Source organism: Bombus huntii, chromosome 14, assembly GCF_024542735.1.
Source record: "Bombus huntii isolate Logan2020A chromosome 14, iyBomHunt1.1, whole genome shotgun sequence".
NCBI classification, from domain to species: domain Eukaryota; kingdom Metazoa; phylum Arthropoda; class Insecta; order Hymenoptera; family Apidae; genus Bombus; species Bombus huntii.
Window position 1 is genome coordinate 4,888,066 of NC_066251.1, and position 24,043 is coordinate 4,912,108.

Sequence of the window (24,043 nt, forward strand, 5' to 3'; positions counted from 1 at the left end):
AGAAATGTGCAGTAAATGATCTTTTAGAATTTTCTTTATAATACGCAGTATCGTAGGTTCGAAATTCGATAAGGGATCTTTTAGAATTTTATTTTTCAAGATATAGGCTAGCATGATGGAACGTTGAAAATAGTTACACGTATATTTTTTATTGAGCATAATTGAGAGAGTTGAAAATTATTGCATAGCAGTTAAAAATTTGTTATCGCTTCCTCCATCGTACCTATATCGAACATCTTATTAATTTTGTTACTATTGTAATACAAAATTAATGTTACAGCTATATCAGTAGAAATGTTCTCTAATTCCATAAATATTCGATAAACCTGGCAATCTTCTAAACCAGAAACTGGCATTCTTTAAATTGATTTCTGTATTTCTAACATTTAATTTAATACAACGACGAATAGATCAAAGACTTAAACTGCATTTGCAGCAAAAAAAATCCCGTCTTGCTCCTGGAGTAACTCTGAATAAGAAAAAAATCTGGAAAATCGGTTGGGGAGAATGTTGTTCACAGGGATTCCGATCAGACGAGAGGATTAGCATCGGGAATGAGAACCGAGAATCCCTGTCGGCGGGATGTACGGAGGTTTGCGAAGCCTTATTAGCGATTTAGGGTGATTCCAGCCCCTTGTAGTATCGGCTGCAGGAAGGCCAAGCCCCGCTACGCCACACCGGCGGGAATTAAAAATCGCTAAATTCGGTTACGCAGCCTTCGCTCTGGCTGTTTCGTTTCATCTTCGGTAGCTCCCCTGTGTTTCGGTCCGATCGCTCGGTGAATTTGATCGAATTAAAAGTTACCACTGGAAGGAGAAAGTACGAAAGCGACGCCTCCACCGGAATTCGAGGTGTCGAGAACGAGGCGTTTAACGAGTTTCAGGTGTCTTTTGTTAAAGACGATTTGAATTATATTTAGTAGTTATTTAGGACTAAAAATTTATTCTATCGAACGATTTACAGTTTGAAGCGCTTTTTGTGTATTTATTTTCTCAATAGGTTACTTTATTTGATTTTTATAAGTTGGCAGAAGGTGAAAATTCTCCTGTATTTTTCATACGAAATGTCCGACTTTTAACAACTAATATTTTATCAATTCCTAAACGTGTTATTACAAAGCTAAATATTGAAAGATATTGTAAATATCATAAAGATATACGAGAGAGAAAATTCTCAGCTCTAAAACGATACTTCTATAATGATACACGTATAAAGATAAATATATTTATTGGAAAGGAAGAAGATTTAGAAGGTTGATATAAAATCACGTTAGTATTTAATTATTTTCAATCATGATATCTCATACGAGATAGACTACAACGAAACTTTCTCACAGCCTTTTGTTGTTTTTTATAACGCCCAGCTCTTTTTAATTCTAATTTCGAACGCATGCCTGATACATCATCGACTTGTACTACTACTTTTCGGCGAAAATACTTCTTACCCAGATTATCATAATCATATTTTTTACTTTAACGAAACCGATTCAATTTTGTCTGTTCTTGTTATTCAATAGCTTCTAACGACAAGCCATGTCTGACATATTACTCACTTATACTACTACTAATCGCTATAAATTATTTTTTACCAAGATCATCGCAATTCTCTAAAAAGAAGGGATACAAGGAAGGGAAGGAAACTAGTAGAAGATTATAGAAATAGCGAGGATAGCCTTAATAACTTCAACTCCTAATCAATCTTGCAATCGCCTCCCCTCTCCGAGATATCAAAAAGTAATTCCAACTCTTGCTACGTAAATCAGCATATTCAAACAAATTAACGTTTAAAAAATGAGAAATATTTAAAAATTATTAACAAAAGTCACAGTAAAGAGTCGAGTAGCTCTTCAATCAACTTCGCGACTCTCAATCCCCAAGTTATTAAAAAATAATTCCAATTCTCCCTAAAATAAACTCGTCCCGTTCTTTCGCCCGGAAAATTCTCTCGTAACAAACGTTCGCACATCGATGGTCGATCCAGGACCGGAAAAAATCCGTGTCGGTGTCGATTCGAGATTATTTTTTGTCGGTGAACCGTCGCGGTCGGTCGGCGGGGCAGGTTTCTAGTTAGTCGAATCGACGCGCGTCCCGTAGGGGATGAAACGATATTATTTGGCTGTCGCGTGACCGCCGCGGGCGCGCCTCCCGCCTCGGCCACGTTAATTCCATGCATTTAAATTGTCATTAGCCGGCTTGCAGCCCGGGACGATAGCGCTTATGCAACCGTGACGCCCCCTGACCCTTCTTTCGAAATTCTTCAGGAACTTCAACGAAGATTCATCGGATAAGAGATGGACAATCCGTTTGTAGTTTGATTACGACACTAGCTGCTGATATTTTTTAAACTTTCGTGACGAATACTTTGCATGCTTTGATGCTATTTCTTACACTTACTATGGACGAAAGTTTGAAGTTATTGTACGTGTGTTCTACAGAATAGTCTAAGAATTTGGAAAGATGTTAACTTGGAATTTTGCTACTTCAGGAGAGTATTTTTTGCTACAGTTGGAAGATATTATTATTGTTATTTGCAACATTGATTTCGAATTATATAATTGTGATAAAATTAAGTAGCAATTCTTCTTAATTTCCTATAGTGATGTATTGTATTTGGTAAATCATTTTTGGAAAGACTGTGTGACGAGAGAAATATAACAGGCGAAAGATTATAAATTTTAGAAATTAGGAATCACGAGCGTTCGGTTTGCAAATTTTTTGGAAGCGATAGTGAATAAATTCTCAATTACCATTTTTCCTTTGATGCTACATGGAGGGACGTTTACAGGTACTGGATTGAGATTTTTGCAAATATAGAATCATTTCCAAATCTCTTCAATTTTTCTCTTTCCCATCTTATTCTTTCCCTTTGAACCGTATTTTTTCTGATCGATCTTTCTCAACCAAATTTCTTTCCGACGCTTCCGACCTTCCACGACCAGAAAGCTCGCAGGAATCGTCGCAAAGGCTCGTATAGAATCGCATGTAGAACCAAAACAGAGGAGACGCGGAGACACTGAACCACGGTCGCGTCACTGTAGTTGGAAATTTCGCGTGGCAGAATTATGGCCCTCCGAGGTGTCGCTCTCTAGAATCTGTCTCCACTCTCTCTCTCTCTCACTCTCTCTCTCTTCCTCTTTCCCCGGTCCACCGTTCCATTACGACAACGAAACAAAAAGAAATGGACACTCGCGTACACACGCTAACAAAGGCGCTGTAGGAAGCTTCGAAAAAAGAAAGAAAGAAAAAAAAGGGGGGAAGGAAAGAGAGGCAAAATGGGAGAGAAAGAAGGGGAAAGGAGAATCGGAGGATCGGTTTTAAAGAAGAGGAAGAGAGTCGAAGCTCGTAACTTCTTTTCCCAAGCTCGTTTAAAAGTGATAAATGCGCAGCTGGGAATATGACTGAGAAAAATAACACGGAGGAGTGCGTGCTGAAAACGCGGGGACGGAAAGTGGGTGTGAGGAGGATCGGAGTCGTCGATTGGGGCTCGAGGAATCGAAAAACTAATATCCGCCCCCGGAGGCCGTTTGTTTCGTATTGTTTCGGACGCTCGCCTCCCAGGCGGTTGTCTTCCAGTCGTGATTGAGTGTCGCCATTCTTCATGGGTTTCGCGCCCGAGCTTTCTATTCCTTTTTCTCCGTCGCATCGCGTAACGATGAGACCAGGCAAGGGTAAACATCGAGCAGGGCGCGAAAGGGCTCGGGAAAGGGTGCATCGACGATCCGCTTGGTTTTCGCTCGTGAGGTATAGGAGGTATAGGGAATGGTAGATGAGTAAAAAATGTACCTTAGATTTTGGAATCTGCAGAGTAGTTCAAACAGATTGAAGTTTAAACGTCTTTTTCGCGATTGGATACAAGGAAGTATAGGATTTTGTGCTCTAGAATGGAGATAAAAGTTGTCTTTGTAATTCAGGATTCAAATATTATTGTTGTCCGAAGAAATATAATCTAGGGTGGCCGGGATTAAATACTTTGAAATGTGGGCGAGCTGGAAAGTTTTGTCTCATAAATAAAATTTATAATAAGTATATGTATTATACTCTTATACTTTACATATATATACGCTATATACTATACGTATAATAATTATACATAAATAAAACTTACAAATAAGAAATGAACATGATCGATGCAATACTACAAACTAGCCAATCAGAATATCCAGAATATCTTGAACCACTATTAACCACTCTATCAAAAATTTGCAGACATCCATCTTGCGCGCGATTCAACAAATCTCCAAGTGGCGAAGTTGAGACGTATCCTGATACATGCATCCAGTGCAAACGTTAGATTCGGGGTCGCGTAATTCATTCCGCGGAGGGTAGTGATGAACGACGGTTGTGGGACAGCCGAGAGGACGAGGTTTATCGGTAGAGGGCGGCAAGGGTGAATCAGCCCTTAATAAGCCAAAGTGCACGCGAGTTGCGAGCAAAAGAGAAGCTTCTTCTGTCCTGCTTCTTGGTCATACATGGGGAGAAAGAAGATCGTATGGGAAGCTGCTCGCCTGACAGATTTATGATCGAGGCAGCTATTGTTTCAGAGTTTATCTTTTTGATACCCGAAGGAATTATGGGCCCTTTGGTGAGTTTGTCTTATGTGGAAGATTTTATTAGGTTGATTTATTAGATTAATACTAGAGTTAACAATATACTATATTTATTCCCAACTACGATACACTTTGTAGTTAAAAATTATTCCCAAACCGTTCTACATCAAAACTGTTGAGGTTATTCGATGTGTAAACAGAGGAAACTCGTGGATAAATTGTAAGACAGAAAATATATTTAAATAGAAGTGTAATTATAAGTAAGAATACAATTTGAGCTGGTCCAGATCCGCACGTTAGCTGTGTTACCCAATAACTGAAAACCCCGAAGCCAACGTAGCCTGTCTACTGTTTATGGTCTGACCTCGTCGCAGTCTTTTGTCTACACGCTGTCGATGGCTTCAGTGCTTGAAAAAATTAAAAAGATCAGATGTAGAGTTTTCTTAGAAGTGGTAACCACTTCAACAAAAACCACTAAAATAAAAGCCATCGCTAAACCACGTAACACGTTCTATTTAACATACCTAACTCTGGACTTCTTTATTTTTCGCAGAAACAATTCATCGCTCAGTCAATCGACAAAATATCGGCAAAATATTGCAACAATTATAAAGCTCCGCCAGAAACGATCGGGAAGACACTTGAGCTAAAATGTAACTGATGAGCAAACGTTAGAATCATCGATAGACAGGTGTACACAGGCGATAAGACGAGAATCGAGATAGAAGATGGCTATTTCTCTGATGAAGCGTTACGCTTAATCCAAGATTAAAAGCAGACCGTGATGCGCAGTAAAGTTTAATGCTAACGCCGGCCAGATCCTGGACTCTGGTAGTCTTGAAATCAAGGGATCAGCCTGTTTGTCGGGGACGGTCACTTATTAATGCGGGCGCAGGGCCAAAGTAATTCCCCGGCCAGGGTGTAGCTTACCGAGGACTTAGCCAATATTTCAATCCTCTCGCTAATACCTATCACATACTAAGAAACCTGTCTGCTGAACCTGCAGGAAGACGCGGCGACCAAACTTCGCTCTCCAAACGGGATCCTTGGTTTTCCAATGTCTTTCGAACCGATCTGTTGAATTTGATATCGATAAGCTTTATATCATAGCAATTGGAAGCATATATAAGCGTTTTAGGATTGCGATTAGTAGGATCGTTGCGCAAGTATTCATATGCAAAGTTTGAAGATACAAAAATGCATAGAGTACACGCAGTATATGGAAAGACGTGTAAGATACGCGAAGTAGAATATTGCAAATTTTATCTTTCGATTAATTATTCAATTGTAGACAAATCTGTATGTACTCAATTATATCGTTAACGTAAGCTTGACAAAAATATCTTCTACCTAAATTCTATTTTTTTATTTGTGCTCATAAAAACAAGAATTTGCATAAATATTCACGGTGATTAGATTACGATAGGAAATACACAACCGCGAAATCCAAAATCATCCCTCTGATTACAATTATTATCTCTCAACGTGCGTAAGCATCGATTGACTTGTCACACCATTAAAGATCTAATCTTCTCTACCTCCCCCATCTCCGCCACCCCCCTAAAAAAAAGAACAAGAAAAAGAAAGAAAGAAGGGAAAAGCAAGTTTACCATGAAGGCGATTCCTCGAAGATCTCCCTCGGCTAACATAATCGGCGATAATAGTCGGTCCGCTTCTAAAAACGGGAAAACTTTCCTACGCCATCATCCCCCGTCGGTTTCCAAGACGTCGGCCGGCTTCCCCCCGGGCGGAGAAGTTGGTTTACCACCCCCGGGGGTGGTTAGCGGGTCTAGTTAAGGGGCGTCTTAATTACCCACCGTAATGAACACCTTGTCGTAAAAACTTGCGCCGGTTTAATTATTTCAGAGCAGCCGCCTAGCTGGCTTGCCTTCCTGCCTGACTGCTTGCCCGATCTCCTTCCTCGTTTACCCTCGTTTTCGGTTAAACCCGCCCCCCATAACAGGCTAAACGGAACTGACAACGCCAGTCGAACGTTTCTTTCCCAATTACCAGGGGACGGCTTGCTACAGCCCCCTACTATTTTACTGATTTTTAGGAAGAGAGAAGTCTAGCGTGGAAATATTCGAATAGGGAGATTATTCTTGGACTGTTAATGTTCTGAGTTTGAATTATTAATAAATCGAGAGTTAATGCGAATAACGAGGGTGCAATTACACTTCATTCTGCGTTTAGTAATCTTTTGATAAAAAAAAATATGTTAAAGATAAACCGCCTTTTCCTACAGTTTGGACCATCTTTGAAAATGTTTGTAGAAAATATTTAAATCAGTGTCTTGAGTTTTAAGTATTAGCGAAATGGAAGTTAATTAGTGTTATCTTATTTTTGATTTATAAATCACTTGAAGAAGTGATTACGCTAAAAGTTAAAAATTAACGTCTTCTTTGGTGCTTTTCTACAATATAAAATTAGGAATAGAATCGAAAGAATGAGAGTAGAATTAATTATGGCACACGTTGTTTGAATAATCAATAAGATAAATAACTTTATATTCATATTAAATGAAAACGTAGAGTTTCCTAATAATAAAAGGTTAACAATTTCCTTTAATTTCTGTTATAAATTCTCAATTTTTCTTATGCAAAGATTCGTTTGTCAAATTTTCCACTAATCGGTATTTCGATAATGAATCGTTCTCGTAATCGATGTTCTGATAATCAAGATCCTGCTGCGCCTAACCCTTAACCCACGCAAATTTAGAGCGTCTTGCTCTGGACGCCAAGATTTTATTTTAAAGTAAACATGGAATTTCATAAAATCTATATATCATTATACAAATATATATAATTACGAGATATCTTGTAGTTGGTAATGAATGGATTAACCATTCTGATCACATTTTCCGCACGTTCCACTTTTCCCATTTCCAATTCTATCTATCTCATCCCTCCAACATAAAAGAGAAAAAGAAGGAAACTCGTGATACTTCCTCTAGAAATTTCTGTTATCCACAACAAAAAGAACTATAAGAGAAGAACAAGAAGAAAAAATCAGTGGAACCAACGGGAATCGAGCGGCAAGCTAACGTTTCGAATCTCCTGCACCTTGTTTCCTGCTTACGTGAAAGTCATCGAGCTCTGGTGCAGGCGAGGAGAACGCAATAAAGGCGCGTGCCCATCTACGACGCGGCGTCGAATCCAATTACACCCCCGCTGGATGGCAATACTTTTTAAGGGTGCGTCTGCAACGGGAGAACACGGAAAGGGCCCCGGGTACAGCCAGCTATTGCGGCGCACGGTTTGTCGTCTCTCGCTTCTATAAATTCGCGGGAATTAAACGAAAGAATGCGGTCTGCCTCGACGTACGAGCACACCCCCGTCCCACCGACGTTTAAACCCCCAACCCCTTAACCCTATCCTATCTTTCTCTATCTCGTTCACCGTTTCACGGTTACATTTTTCTCCCCCTTTCACCGCCCCTTTCCGCTTCGCGAAACCAAGCGGCTCATTTTTGGGGGCTCGTTGGATTTTTAATTAAGGCCGCGGCGGTGACTCCCACGCCAAGAATGCACGGTATCGTGCGAGGTATTTTTGGCCGAAAAACCACCCCTATTCCTACCTCCCTTTTCTCTGGTACGTCCGTGCTCGGAGAGAAGCCGTTAGGCCAACGTTATTTAATAACCACCCGTTCGATCGTTTCCGTAAGAGTCTTCTTTGCTTTCTTTTAACTGTACCGGGGGTGAATGATGGCTTCTGATGGTCAAATGGGGTGTCGGATGGTTTGGCAAGTTATTTCGAGAGGTTTCGTAAGAGTGGTTATAGAGATTGGGGAATATCAGAAATGTCGGGGGGTGTGTTTGAGAATAAAATGTTGAGACGATGTTGACTGTTAGTGGTCGACAAAGTGTATTTTCAAATGATTAACTTCAAATTTAATCGCTAACAAATCTACATTGACATACTTCTATGAATTCTGACACAAATGAATATACCTTACACGTTCTTCATCCTTCGAAGAATCGAACGAAATCGATTCATAGCACGCATTTATACTGTATACTTTATTTATAAATTTGTAATTTATAATTGCGACTGTACAGTGGCTATGTTATTGTATTCATCGTGACATTTACATATTAATTGATTCGATCCAAGCATATTTATTAAGTACTTCTATATGATTATAAAAATTGGAATTACAAATTACAAATTACAAATTACAATTACAAATAAAAATTGGAATTGGAAGTACAAAAACTTGAAATATAAAATCTGATAAAAAATGTTTCATTGGAAGATGAAGGTACGGGCAGATACTTTTCATATCCACTTCAAAAACATCTTCGTCGAAAGCAATCTAATCTATTCTCGAACAAAACGAAGTTTCGAGAAGAAACATTTGAATTTGGATAAAACGAAGCCTGAGTAGGCCAAAGAAAGGTAAAGGAAAAATGACAGATTAAGTACAATAGATAAAGAGAAATATACATGGCATAAAAGATTCTCGTTGGTCGCGTTCACTCGTAGAAAGACACGTGATTCTTAGAGTTCCAAGAAGCCTCTTGCGCGACCCAACCCCAACAGGAAACGCGGCCAAGAAGAATGCAAATTCCGACGACGGTAAACCTCGCAGGTCAGGAAGTAACGCGACGAATAAATCATCCAGGACACTCCAGCGTCCCTAAGAGGGAACCAGGTCCTCCGACACCCCGTGTTTATGTGCCAGAATCGACATATTTCAGATGCGACTTTAAATATTAAAGCGCAGGGGCCGCGAATATGCTTCTGCTCCTACTCCCGCCTTCTTCTTATATACGTTGGGATTCTTCTGGGGAAAGAGTCGCACAATTTCTCCGAAATTATCCTTCGTGTTTCGTCTACTTTCACGAGCCGCTGCTCTGTCAACTTTGTAAAATGTAAGGGAACATCCGAGTAATCGTTACTTTTCGAAATAAAGATTTTAAAAATAATTCTTAGGGAAAATCTCTCCATTAAATAGAGCGTGTGGAAGTTGTAGCAAAAGAAGGGAAGAAGTTGATAGAAAAATAGCTTGTGCAATGTATAAAACGGTAATCCTGATGATGCAGAAATAATTGCACAATTTACAATAATTGCAGAGATACCAGGGAAAGACAATAACACGGAAACAACGAAGCATGAAATGCACATGGAAGACAGGAAATTAGAATACGTTAACCCTTTGGAATTTTACATCGAATGTCGACAAACGATACGTGTAAGCTACTTTATTTGTGTCTGTCGATATCATCCTTCGCTGTTAACCTCTTGATAAGTTAAAAACCAAGAGACTTAAACATTGTCAAACTAATCAAATTCCCAAGGAAACATCAATCTGCCAATTTCGTTATTAACTCCTTAATAAAATAAAAGCCAAAAGTCTCTCGCATCTCCCTCTGGGCAATCAAATTCCTAAAGAAACATCAATCTAGTGATTCCGAGATTGTCCAAAATTCATCACGGAATCTATCAGAACCTCTTCTTCGGTTAATTAATCTCTGTTCTCGTCGCGTAACCTGGATCGATCCGGAAACGCAGCGAACGAAGCCGCCACTCTCTCGTTCTCTAATAAAGACAGAACAAGGAACTACCGAAACTTCTCCTCCGACGAATACACGCACGAATATACGCACGCACACGTTCGACGTTCTCTGTGTCTCTAATTAGAAAAGCTAGGGTTCGAGAGCAACGTCAAACAAAAGCTGGAAATTTCTCGGCACGAGAAAAAATAGAGAAGGAATATAGCTTCTTGAAGAATTAGGCTGTAAATCCACTCGGTAATGTACACACATGAGAGCGAGGGGTGGCTGAGAGCCACCCTCGCCGCGGCATCGACCCTCTTAAACGCGAATTTGATATTCGTAAATCTGCCGGCCGGTTTCCATAAATCAAAACCACCCTCTCACTGCGCGGCTATGGACTATGGATGAAAGCAAGGCCGTGAAACGGCGGAGAGAGGACGAACGAGGGGGTGCAGTCAACCCCCGGTTGAGCGGCAGACTCGAGAACATCCGGTCGACATCTTCTTTCTTAAAAATTGATTCCACGCTGCCGCTTTGATCCTCCTTGGGACACGCAGCCACTTCGAGCCGCACACGAGTGTTTCTCACCCTCCGCTAGAGAGAATATAGCTGTCGTTGTTGCTGTTGTTTGCATGTCGATCAGTTTACCGTGGTTGGATTGTTTCGATTTAAAGAAGTGGCCAGTTTGCAGGAGTTTGAACGTCGGCGGTGAAAGTTATTTTATTCAGATATTTAAGATTGATTTCTGTGGAACACATCTAGTTAGAAATCAATCCTTGAGGTAGAATATAATTGTCATTGTTGCTCGTGTATGGACGTCGATAAGTTTATTGTGGTTTGATTGCTTCGATTTATAGAAATTGTAATTTTGAAGGAATTTTGATGCCGATGGTAGAAGTTAATTTATATCTATATTCGAGATCAACGTCCAAGTAAAAGATAAATATAAACAGAATTGGCATTAGAGCGGCTGAATTATTGACTGTATAAATTTATGAAGTATTATTTTATTTTTATTGCATATTTAAGATAAACTTGAGAGAAATACGAAGAAAAAGATATTTGAATATTCCTAGTATTGTCCTTTTATTTCAAATAAATCTTGATTTCTCGTTATTGTTGTACATGTAAAAAAATGATATAATCAACATATGCTTGATTTTTTATATCAGCCAAATTTTTATCTCTCGATTTCATTTTATATAAAGCAAATTTCGAAACTTCTCGTACGAAAGTACAACGATTCCGTGAGAGTAATCGCACCCATAAGAGTAACAAATTCGCAGGAAACATAATCAACATACACGCGTCCCGTCGCTTTGGGGGTAGAGATACCCGTATTTCTCCGGGCAGACCGTCCAAGATAATTTTCGCTCTCCTCAGATGTTCACTTCAATCTTTCGGCGAATATTTGAAGAGGCCAGATCAAAGCTTGTCTGGTCAATTTCATCAACATTTGAATACGACCTCTTTCCGCTTCCTCTTGCTTCCTCTTGCATTCGCGTTTCTTCCTTTCTATCTTTTGCTGCCTGGCAAGGGAGGCAACGAAACAAGCCCCAGTCCTTTGCGTCTCTTTGCACGGGCTGCGAAAAGAGCCGAGAAACGAGGAACGAGAGAAAACGAGCCCAGCCAAGGCCAACAGACAGACGAAAGAAGAGAAACATATATATATTTCTCTATCTATCTATCTATCTATGTATATATATATACATATATATGTAGAAGAAGGATGAGAAGTTTTGAAAAGTGTTGAGTAAAATGAGAAGCGTTAGACGAACGCGCCCCGATAACGTGGAACTCGAACGTTCCCGAAAGACATCACCCGACTGATGCAATGCTCTTTTCGCCAGGCTTTCGCGGACTTCCAAACGGAGGATTCCCGTTGAACGAATTCTATTTTACGTATTGACGATCCTCTTCGCCCCGATTTTAGCAAGAGGAACGTCTTTCGTTTCGTTTCTTAGCCTTCTCCGATACGATTAGCGAATTGATTCGACACGATGGATTATTAATTTTCTATTGGCAAGTTGTTTTTTTTTCTTTCTTTGGAAATTTATATGTTTGGGGTGTACGATTTGTTTCGTGAAAAATATAGCGTTGATATAACAGATTAATAGAATTAAAGGAGATACATGGAATTCCGTATATTCGTTTTACAATGTATACTTAAATCACACTTCCAACTCTTATAGAGATAAGATTTTAGAAATAAGCAATTTTTGGAAACGTAAAAACGTGGAGTGTAATCTTCGTTGATTAATGTAACGTTGGTACGACAAATCAGTAGAACTGAGATGCATGCACTGTACATAGTTCTTTTAAAATAGGACGAAAATTTTTTTATTATACCATTACTGAATATTTTATGATTCTTCTGCGTCTACTAAAAAATTAAAAAAAAGACCCGAAATAGTGCAAACGCACGAAGATTAGGGTTACAGGATAGTCGTGGATGTAAATTACAACGCGTCTCGAAATACCTCCGAGATGAGCGGAAGAAAGAGGGTTAGCTAGGCGCGGCGCGATCAAAGCGTAATTTTAATTAGGCAGATTATACGGAAAGATAAAAATTATTAAAATTATTGCCTTAATGAAAGGGAACCTTCGGCTGGTTTACGGAGGGACGCGTAATTAAACGTCGGGGGTAGCTTCCCCCCTGGGCGAGGGTTGCTTTCGCTGCCAGCAGCACCACCAGCCGACTAATATAGCACGACCGCCGGTTAAAAAGCTTCGATATTTATGCGCGAGCTACTGTTTTGATTTCTCTATTCGTTCGATTGATCTTTTTCCATGCCCATTTGTTCATACTAATGCATAATAATGATTTCATTACGTAAGGATTATGTAAAGATGACTTCCGCATACCGCGCTTTTACCAATAAAAATTCTAAATCATGAAAATATTGTTATATATTTAGAATTTATTAATACTAATTACGAGATCAAATACGAAAAGACATTCATATAACCTTATAGATGAATTTTGTGCATTGTACGTTGACTAATAAAAGTTCTAGACCGTGAATATAATCTCGTATCTTTGTAATTAATTTTTCCAATTGTCCTAATTAATTGTGTATCGAGGAGACGATACTTATTAAAGACGTAAAAATTCAATTTTTCAAGTCAGCGTAAATGGAATGAATTCTAACATTAAAAAGAGTAAAACACGCAAGACCATTTCCTATCTCATTCTGTATCTCGCAATCCCTCTAACATCTTCCACAGATCCTCAACACTTATTCACGAAGGCTATTAACACGTTGGTTACGGTGGACACCAGTGACCCACATTTTACTAACCTTTTAGAATAATTAGAATGACACAAATTTCACGAACCAAACAACTTTTAACGACGTGAATAACCTACATAATTTTGTCAAAGAAAAATATATTTTTTGTAAAATTAACACTAACCATACCAGGCCCGGTCAAATGACCGGCTTCGAAATTTAATTCAAAATTGTCCATTCATTGTTATTTCTTTTCATCTAACTTTATATAAATCCTTACATTGTCTGATTAATCAATTTCTCAATTTTTGCTAATATAAGAATTTACATAAAGTTACATGTACAATGGATGTACAATTTTAAATTAAAGTTTCAAACCGGCCATTTGACCGGGCCTGGTAAACTTAGTGTTAAATATTTCGGCGCAGCAAACTATATTTCAATCCATTATGACTCCCAGAGGAAAACGTATAAAATTCGCGCCTATCAGCCACCATACCAACAAACAACATCTTGTCCCGTTTGAGTAACACTCTGATCAAGATTCTACAGGGATACGAATCAACGTGAAGCGAATTGACATCTTCGTCGACTTCTTGGTCTCGGATACCGCGGTCGAGGGGAGCCAATGGAAGGTCGATAAGAGAGCCGCCCTCTGCTGATGGCAGATCAGCCCTCAAACCGCAAGGTGCCACCACACCCCCAAAAACCAGCCCCGGCACCCCCGCGGCCAATGATCGGGCCTAGCCACCCCCAGGACCACAAACCAACCGCAAGACGATGCGCAGAACCGCCTCGTTCACGCACGTACCGCGCATTCCAACCGCAAAACAAAATGGTGCCTCGAAGGGTGTTAAGATTTTGCAGACGCGACCAACCTCGGCGAACCGAGATCCCATCCTTGGTTCTCCTTTGGGGGTGAGAGTTTCACCTGGGAATGTCGTGAAACCGTGCGAGTAGTTCCAGGAATTCTCCTCCAGGAATAGGGTGTTGAGAGTCTCGGATGAAGGGGTAGCACCGTGCTGTGAGAGAGCAAAGAAAAAGAAAGCTTGCTCGCTCGATAGAAAAGTAGAAGTTTGAAAAGTTACTGGATGATGGTCGAGGATCGTCGATGTTAAGGACGAAGTTTGGAGAAGGTCGTTGATATTGCGCGCGTAAAGGGATTAAGCAGATTTTTGGGATATAGTGCAAATGTCATTTTTAAAAAATGTCGTTCGAGGTTCGAGGTACGTAAGAGGTAAAAGTAGGGATTAGGGGTGGTTTTGTAAAAATGCAAATTTGGCGAAGGTAGATATTTGGCGATAGATTATCTGCAGAACAAATTTGCTTTAGCAAGGTTCTTACGCTGATTAAAAATGTATTAGCGGACGTGTGGTATCTACACGCGAGAGGTAAGTAGAAAAGGTAAATAAGTAGTCGGGCAAAGAGATTCCTTAAAGGGTTCTGTTAACTCTTCTGTATCTTGAATTCTCTAAAGTTTCCAATATTCACGATAATTCATGTAAAGTTGATAAAAATTGACAGGGTTCGTTCGTAAAATTACAAGCTCCAAAATTAGGCGATTTAAACTCAAACTATTACAACTTAACGTTACCACTAATCCAAAAAATACGCCGTAACTCCAAACTCGTACAGACTTGCAACGCCAAATCCACCTTTTATCAACCAGCAAACTATAAAATTCCCACGCAACAATCGAAGGTATCGCGAAGACACGGTAAAAGAACCAAGATCAGAAAGATGTACGCAGAAAGATTATAAAATACAAAACGAAATTAAAACCCAAGCTTCCTCTAATAATATAAAATGCAACCAAAAATTGCCCGAAGGAGCGATTTGTTTCAATCCAACGATATCGATATAACTAACCAAGAAAATTAAAAACAAGCAACCGAAAAATATCCTCTAACCCAAAACGACTCCGAAGCCATCCGTCTACACCTGCAACCTAAAATCCCACCTTTATCACCCAGCAGACTATAAAATTCCCGGTTACATACAACAGTAGTACCGGTGAGACACGTCGAAAGTGGTACGGAAGGGATAGAAAGAGGAAACGAGGAGAGCGAGGAGGCGTCGTCGGTTCTCGGATCGACTAGAATTTTTCTGGGTGAGTTCTCATGAGTCTTGGCACCTCGAAGAGGTGGGCGAACAAGAGAGAGAGAGAGAGAGAGTGAGAGAGTGAGAGAGTGAAAGAGTGAGAGAGAGAGGTGGTGGGTAGCAAGGCTGGGGTTCTGAGGTACCCCAGCGTGGCCGTTGCGGCAGCGGCTGGGGGATCCCGCGCACCCGCGGTGAGAGAACAGCCGAAAGGGGTGGCGGATGGGCTGGATGGCGAACCATGGGGGATGAGTGCCTCCAAGGAACCGGTGGGAGGGGGGATTTTGAAAGAGGGTCGCTGTGCTCTCGTCGACGGCTCCGAGAGAGCGAGCTGGAGACGACGAAGCCTCGCACGGCGGAGAAGAGCGGAGAGAGCATCGTGGAGGAGCTAGGGGCGCTAGGGGTGAACGGGAGTGGGTGAAAGTGAGGAGAAACCAGGCGGCGGATCAAGCAGCGGGGTGGGTTGCCTAGCTACCGGCGAGACCCGGCCAAGATACTCGCCGAGATCTCTCTCTGTACTGTTTTAGGTCCGTTCCGCCGCGTATTCCGTCCGTTGTCGTCTCTCTCTCTTTCTCTCTCCCTTTCTCTGTCTCTCCCTGACCCATGTTCTTCGTCAACTTTCACTCGGCCACGATGGCGGAACCGACCGAATATTCGATATCTATTCTGTTTCTTTTATTTTATTTGGCTTCGATGTCGTTCTTTTTTCTTTAGAACGAAGGAGGGGATGTTTGTGACTGGTGGAGACTGCACGGTGGCGATGGAGGAATTAATAGGATTTGTAAGGGTTAATGCATGGGAAGGGTAAAGAGGTGACTGAACATTGGATGACGTTTAAGGGGAAATATCGCGTCTATCGTTCGTTATTACGTACAGAGGATTTCGAAGTATATTTGTGCGATTTAAGATAATAATTTCGAAGTATATTTGTGGCATTTAAGATAACGAGTCCTTACATATTTCTATCGTCTTTCCGAAACAATTAATGAACTTCGTAAAGCTTAATGGATGGAAAGGTAAAGAGCTGATTGAACATTGTGGATGTTGTTTAAGAGAAAATGCAGCGTCCATCGTTTATTATTAGGGAAGTAAGATTTTTTGGAGCCGTTTGTGACACGAAGAATTTCGAATTTTATTCACGGGATTTAAAATGAGGAATTTTTGTTTCATATATCTGTAACCCTTCCAAAAAAATTAAATTACAGGTTTCCGTAGAATTTTTTAGAATATTTCGGCTCTTAGAACTTCGTTCATTTGACATGATAAGTCTCAGATATGTCTATCATATTTACGAAAAAAGTAATGCGATTAGTAAGGGTTAATACATGAGGTAACGACAGGTCGAAGCTGACGAGGGAAATTAATTTCTTTGCAGAGTAAGCAGGAAGTCTTTATACGGGCAAGGAGTCGCCGGTGTATTTGCATAGGCAATGGGAGATAAAAAATTGAACATCAATTCGAGAAGAGGGCGAAGAAATCACGACGGATGGGAGGAAAATAATTGGGAGCACTTTTGAAGCCGGTCAGGAGGGGAGCTCTTGAGTGTCTGGCCCTTCGCGAGATCTCGGGTACTTTACCTGCTCGTTTCGAATGCAAATTTCACGGGAAAATGCTGCTCTTATATTTCTTAACAACGGATCTTTCTTCCCTCGCACAATACTCCGATATCGATACATTCTAGCTTATAATTAGAATTATAGAAATAACTCAGAATTTATCTTCAACTTCATCAAAACTAAATATTGTAACCAGTCAATTATTTTCAGAGAAAAATCTAATAAATATTGAAAATTTATGCTACACATTTAAGAAGCTGGATCGTATAGGATGAAGACCTTCGATGACGTCGTTATTTTTATCGTTTTTTTTTCAATTTTTTTATAAAAACTTATTACTGAAAAAAATAAAAGAATTCAATTAGGAGAAATACTTTCTTGGTTCTTTTTCAAAACGCGATACCAGTGTCGCCCTCAAGCGAGTAAGATCGTAAAGACATTTAAGAAGACTCACCCTCTTTCTTCTGGCCACCCTTAAGAAAGTAGTCTCCACCCTCGTGGTAAGGCAGCTCGCGAAGGAGTCGGTAAAGAACAGCTTCGAACGACGCAAGAAGCACCTGAAAACGAATTTCTTTCGTTAGTAAAAACGTCTTTACACTTTCGTTTCAATTTTTCTACTGACACTACAGAAACTCTTTATTCAGTTTTAAGAAATACGAAACGGAACTATAAACATCTTAAAAGTGCATTTTATCCATCACGGTATTAATTAAAAAATGGTCAATGGAAAAGAGAAGCAAGGATAACTAGAAATTCTCGGGACAATATCCAAAGGAAGATACAAAAATTCTATATTTCAAATGGATTGGAAAGAAACTCGAAAGAATTGAAGAGCGCGAGTCGGTAAGAAAGGAAAAGAATAAGGCGACTTTCTTAAAGAAGTGGCGCCTCCTTTTAAGAAACCTGTAGTACCCTGTCGCACCACTAAGAACGATGGCGCGCTGTCCGAAGAAAACCCTTTTTTCTTGCTCACTAACCACCCTTTAACTCGCAAAAAATTTCTATCAAATAAAAAAAAGAAAGAAGAAGAACACCAGCTCAGAAAAGAAGAAATAGAACCGAACCAACATACTATAACATATAACGCTACGATAATCTAATTCGTATCTATTCTGAAAATAAAATTACAACGATTTAAAATACAACGCGGAGGCAAGCATTTTCCCTCAGGAGCAGCTCCCATTTTTTTCTCTCTCGGTTCACCCTCTTTCACAGGCAACTGGCAGGGGACGGAGGGGGTGGGCCGACAGTACGAAGAACAAAAGATGAGTTCACGGTCGGTTAATTTAATCTAAGCAAACATCATATAGATGGTACGTGAATGTGTTTCGCAGGCAGCGAGCGAAGGAGGGTGAAACTCGCCGGAGGAAGACAGAGGGTGAACAGGGGGCGGACGAAGCCAGACTCTCTGAATCTAGATACATACGTAAGTACAAGAGTATTCAAGACGGCACTGAGGAACGATGTTTAGCATGTAGATGAAGATCTCGGTAATCAAGGGTTGCAGCCCCGCGGGCGCACTTCGTCAAGTCTTACTTATTTCTGGCCGATCCGCGATCCGTCAGCTCGTTCCATCCCCTTCTGCCGACTCTTTGAGATATGTACGCGTTCGTGAGATTCAGTTTTGGAGCCACGTTCTACTAAAATTGATTACGTATAGTGACGAGTGCACAAGTTGGGGGATGTTTAACATTCGGGAATATCATTACATATATTCAGAAATATTCATTGTATTGCTTTGCTTCCAATGATATGTATATAGGTTGTATAGTAAAAAGAATCGTTGCTCTTGTGCTTCTATCAACCCTTTAAGATAGATAGGTGTTCGTGAAGAATATTTTTAGGGGACTGTTTCGATAAAATTGAAAATGTTTAGTCGTTAATTTAAACGACTGTGTTATAAGGAAAGCTTTGAAGTTTGAATCCAATGATTTTATCGAGGCAATTAATAAAAAGAAATTTTCCAACAAAATTTCTGATTATTTTTATTCTCTATTTGTTAAAATAAGAAGCATGTTAGAAATTTAATATCAGATAAATAAGTATTTCCATGTTTTATATTTTTAAAACATTATTCATTTCGGTCGACTTACTTTCCATCGAGAAAATGAATCATCTTTCTCTATGTGTAAATGTAAATCTAAAAAATCTTACGTTCGTGGTATTATCGTTTTGCTATGCTCCTTGATCTACGATATCAATTCATTGCTTCTGAGCTGTTCGTTTGTCTAATACAAAAGCTGTGGAATCAAATTCTCACCGGACGCACAAAACTAGAAATAATAAAAACAAAAGGAAATGTAGTAAAAGGGGCTGGTAGAAAATTCAAAGCGGTCCATTATCGAGTTACCGTTACTTGACCTCGCGATTTATCCAACGAGAAATAGAAGCAGAAAGAGGGAACGAGCGGTGGTGGTAACGAAGCCGGGACACCCCTTCTCGCGAATATCTCGGACCAAAGCCGTATCTCGTTCGAAATGATCGGGTCTCGTTGTCCGAAAATTCACCCCGTAATCGACGGACAAAAAGTAATTTCCCATCGAGACCGGGACAAAGGGTGATTTTGCATGGGGGGTTTCGGCTGGCGATAGCCACGGGGGTGGCAGTGACCGGTGCGTGTAACGACCACCCCCTTCCTCTGCAACCACCCCCAACCCCTTCGTTTCCCGCTTGCCAAGCCGAACGAACGCTTACGGTGAACGCCACGTGCACTCTATGCGTAGGAAAGGTGAGACAGAGAGGAACATGGACGAAAGGAGGATAAGAGTAATGCTTGCACTATGTACGAGTACACTGCGTTCGATCCACATTGTATGTGGGGCTCTGGGGCATTTTTCGTTCGTGTTTTTTCCCCTTCTGCGGTGGAGATTATAGATGGTTGCTGATTGGAAGCTGTTTCGTGATGTGATGGAAAAATTTTGAGGAGGAGATTGTAATTTCTGAACAACTTTTCACATTATCGTATATGATCCATGCAAGATATTGACCCCACGAGCGAGAGGTTAATTAAATGGTTCTAGCGCGGGGGAAGGTTTATTAGAATCTGTTGGTTTTTAGAAGAGTGATATGGAATTTTGTGGAGAAAATTATAATTTCCGAACAAGTATTTCCTGTTATACACGATTCATATAGGACGCTGTTAATGAATTTTGGCGGGGAGAGACGAAGGTTTACCAAAAGTTGTATTTTATGAAGTTGGATAGAGATATTCTTATAAATCTCTAGAAATTCATATATACATAAAACTTCGGGGAAATAGTACTTCTAAATAACGTAAAGAGTCTTCATGGATATTTATCTTGCAACGCTTTAACGAACGAAAAGCGAATTAAACGAGCGTTTCATATTATCATGCACGATCTATACAAGATACTGATCCCAACGTCAAGGTATTAATAAACGATCGACAGTACAAAGGAAATCCTCCGGTCGAGGATTTACAGTCTTCTTCCTCGACAAGAAAACAAAATCTCACATCCCAATATCGAGAACAGGAAGCAACCCTTCTCCAACCCCCTTTCGAAACAATAACCCCATCCAAAGATATACGTTGCTCCGATCGAACGTTTCTTTGTTTCATATATCGATTTACGACACCACGCGCGTTCTCCAAGAAGACAGAGAGGGTCCAAGAAAAATCACGGGTCACGGTGCGATGACACGCGTGAATTTACCGGGAATTGGTAATGCGGCTCGGCTGCAGCGCGATAAATCGGCATGGCCAACTGGTCGAGCCAACGAGCCGTGTCTCTCGCGCGACCAATCCTCTCTCTCTGTTTCTCTTTTTGCAAATGACAGAGAGAGAGAGAGAGAGAGAGAGAGAGAGGAGGATAGTGTAGAGTATAGAACAGTGGTTCTTAACACGTTGACTGCCAGGTGAATTTTTCATATTTTTTGTCGTGGGAGCCGCAATAAATTGAAATACGCTACGCTAGAACATTGAATTTTTGCAAAATATTATATTGTATATGCGCACCTTTTCCTGACAACGTTATCTATATCATTCAGATTGTGTTGTTAACAAATTGAAAATTTGTCAATTAACGTAAAATCTATCCTATTTTTATCAATCTAAAAAATTTAGTAACGTGTGTCATCGATGACTGGCGTGGCGGTTAATGCGCTATATTTTTCGTAGTCGCGGAACAGTTAAAAATTGTAAGGAAAATTTTCACTGCGCCAGAATCATTCAAGTCGTAAATGGACTGCAGATGCCTATGCAATTTTATATTTTTATGAACGAGACTAAAGAGATAGAAGATCGACAGAAATTTCTTTCATCCGCTAAATATCATAATAAATACTCTGCGCTCGATATTTTTATTATATACACGTACTGCGTACATTTAGATCTTTGCAACTTGAAATTTCCCGAAAATGCATAAGCACTCGCATAGTTGTAAAAACTAACGATACGAATATGCATAAACGTACTTGTTAATACGTATAGATTATAAATTACGTAAGAGCGAATTTGAGAGGAAGTAAAAAAGGATATTATATTCGTAAAGACTGTAAACTAGAACGATTCTTTTAGAGAATACTTTGTTTCGCGGTACACTTGTAACAAGTCTCTAAGGGACGCTATGTATTCTATGCAACACCGGTTAAGAACCACTGCAGCACTGGTATAGCTAGAAGAATGGATAGCGAGAGGGAAAAAGAGAGGAGAAGAGAAGGATGAAAAACGAGAGGATGAAGAGGGCTGTTGTAGACTATCCTCGACGTTCACCACACGCTATTCTTCATACTCCATTATCCGTGGTCCGCTCTACGCTGCTCCATTATGCCGGCACCGCGTATAAACGACGAGTTGTGCGTGCGACGACCAGCCACCCTACTGTCTGTCCAGGGGCTACCTTCGCGAAACACCGATAAACACCGCTCTTCTGTGGCTGGTTTGCGCGCGACACGCGGCAAAATCGCGCTCTTTTTAGCGGAATAAATTAGAGAGCGTTTCATGGGGCGGATAGAAGATGGGAAGATGACGGTAGAGGCGCGAAAGGTACTTTACTTGCTATTAATATTTCGTATACTACTTACAAAGTCTCCACTGGTGAATTTTCGATGGTATACTTTCACATAGTGTAATAGCATCGTACAATGAGTTACTAGGTTTAATAATAATGGATTATTAGATTAATTATTATCAACATTGTGAAGAGTGTATTACAGTGTGAAGATGAGAAGATAGAAGGATGATATAGGCGTAAGAGGAGATGATACTTTGGTCGCTTCGAATGACTCTATTTCTGATACTTTCAATGTCTCCACTGATTAGCTTCTGGCAGAAAGGTTTGCTTTTATGCCGGAATCACGTCGTTACGGCGCTTTATACTGTTATGTGCACAACAATGTAAATGTGCATAATGTTGTTATTTAACAGCATGATACTTTATCTAACGTAATATATGCATCGTGTATTCGAGTATACGAAGTATCAGTGTGAGCTACTCTTGTTTCACAAACGCATCAGTTTTATTATTCATACATCGTTTCATATTTATAATTTAATTACTATCTTTTTGTTTGAGTCGTTAGTACTTTAGAAATCGTACTATGAGACCATCGAAGTAGTCGATTTATTGCATTTTCACGGTAATTAGTTTGCCATTCCTCTATATATTCTACACATAGAGAAATTTCATAATGCCTTCCGACACAAAACGTACAAATAAAATTATGCCGAGCAATGAGACAGATCTGAGCAAATTTCAAAGGGTTAAAAAGTGGAGAAACTTTTTAAAGGTTAAGACTGTGAAAAATAATGAAAGGTAGGATACGAAGAATTAAATAAAATCCTCTGTTTCAAATTTTCTCTGAAAAATCAGTCAGCTGAGAGAGATGGTTTATAATCCGCGAACGAGTTAATTACAGGGATCGTTGATGCGAGGCAACCGAACCTCTGAAATACTAAATTCAAAACGCGTGTTCGTTAGCAGAGAGCCGCTCGGAGGCAGAAGGCAAAACCAACGGAGAATCTTCCTCCCGGGGACTACGTTTAATTAAATCTTTTGCCAATTTACATACACGCACAGCATCGTCCTGGTAGAGGATCCTTTGGAACTGTCGGCTTTAGGGAAGCTTTGTAGAGATTCGTATCGTTACCTGCGCCACCCTTTACCTGACACAACCACCATTACGAGCACCGATCTTATGTACTTTTTACCGTACCAACATCGTTGACCCTTGTTGCTCTGGCCACCACGGATCCCAGCTAAGCTTGTTTCATAATAATGGACAACAAAATTAGAAAGAGAAGGAAACTTTCTGATGTGATCCTTTAATAGATGAATTTTTTAATTAGTTCTTCTCTCTATCATTGATATTGTCGATTTATGTTAATAATAAAAGAAGATTGGGAATTGAAGACAATATATTAAACGTTGAATATACTTTTAGATAAGTTTATCATTTATTTAACAGATTTTCCTTTGGAACAACCTTAGCCTTCTTAATTTTTTACTTTTAATTGGAAAGCTAAGAGACGTTTATGATGTATTTTAGAAATGGTAAAACTGGTACTCTGAGATTCCAAGCTAATAAGGAAATGTTTAAATCTAGAATGGAACCTAATTAATTTTTATGCCAATAAAGGAAGTTCTACGTTTATAACAGGGGTAGGTTAATTTTTTCTCAAAATACTGCTGTGGAAAAGTTGATGAAATAAAAAGTTTTTCTCACTGGAACATTCATACCACTGATCCGAAAGACTCGAAATAATAATCCAGATCGTGTATTAGAAAATGTATAACATTGGTGCAAGAAATATTAATAAAAGGCACAAGTAAAATTATCACTTTAATTCTTATTAGAACACTTTATTAATAATTTTAGATTTCTGAATTCGTCGTTTGAATTTGGTGCAATAATTAACAGGAGAATTTTATTGGGTATTAGTAGACAATCCAAGTAAAATTAATTGCTATTGGTAAGCTGGTACTTTTACTTCGACAAACTCCAAACGACTGCTTTAAAATTTTAACACAGAAACATGTCAAGAATGCTAGAGAAAAATCTAAAAAAAGATTAACGTTAAATCTAAAGAAACTTCTGCAAACAAGAAACTACTATTAAAAGTTGTGTTAAATATTATCAGATCTAAATGTAAAAA